At 38.5% G+C, this 200-nt stretch overlaps 1 protein-coding gene across 3 annotated transcripts in view; it reads right to left on the reverse strand.

Annotated features, from left to right (window-relative positions):
* The window catches only part of LOC119586520 (rab GTPase-activating protein 1-like), a 36,962-nt gene that overhangs the window by 27,294 nt on the left and 9,468 nt on the right, over positions 1 to 200 (reverse strand). The gene's annotated exons all lie outside the window — the stretch shown is intronic.

Below are 200 nucleotides of genomic sequence, written 5' to 3' on the forward strand. Positions count from 1 at the left end.
TGTATAATGCCAGCTTTGCACTTTTGGAAATCACTTGAAACGCCTAAGAAAGAAAACATTTAGTTTGTGCAGTCCAAACATACACACTCAAAACAGGGAGAACTTTAGGGCAACTGTACGCTAAAGAATGGAGAAGAATTAAAGAACGACAGAAAGGCAAAACACAAAGAGAGAGTTCCCGTCTTTTGAGTTTGGGATAA

This window comes from Penaeus monodon, chromosome 21 (genome assembly GCF_015228065.2).
Source record: "Penaeus monodon isolate SGIC_2016 chromosome 21, NSTDA_Pmon_1, whole genome shotgun sequence".
Lineage (NCBI taxonomy): Eukaryota > Metazoa > Arthropoda > Malacostraca > Decapoda > Penaeidae > Penaeus > Penaeus monodon.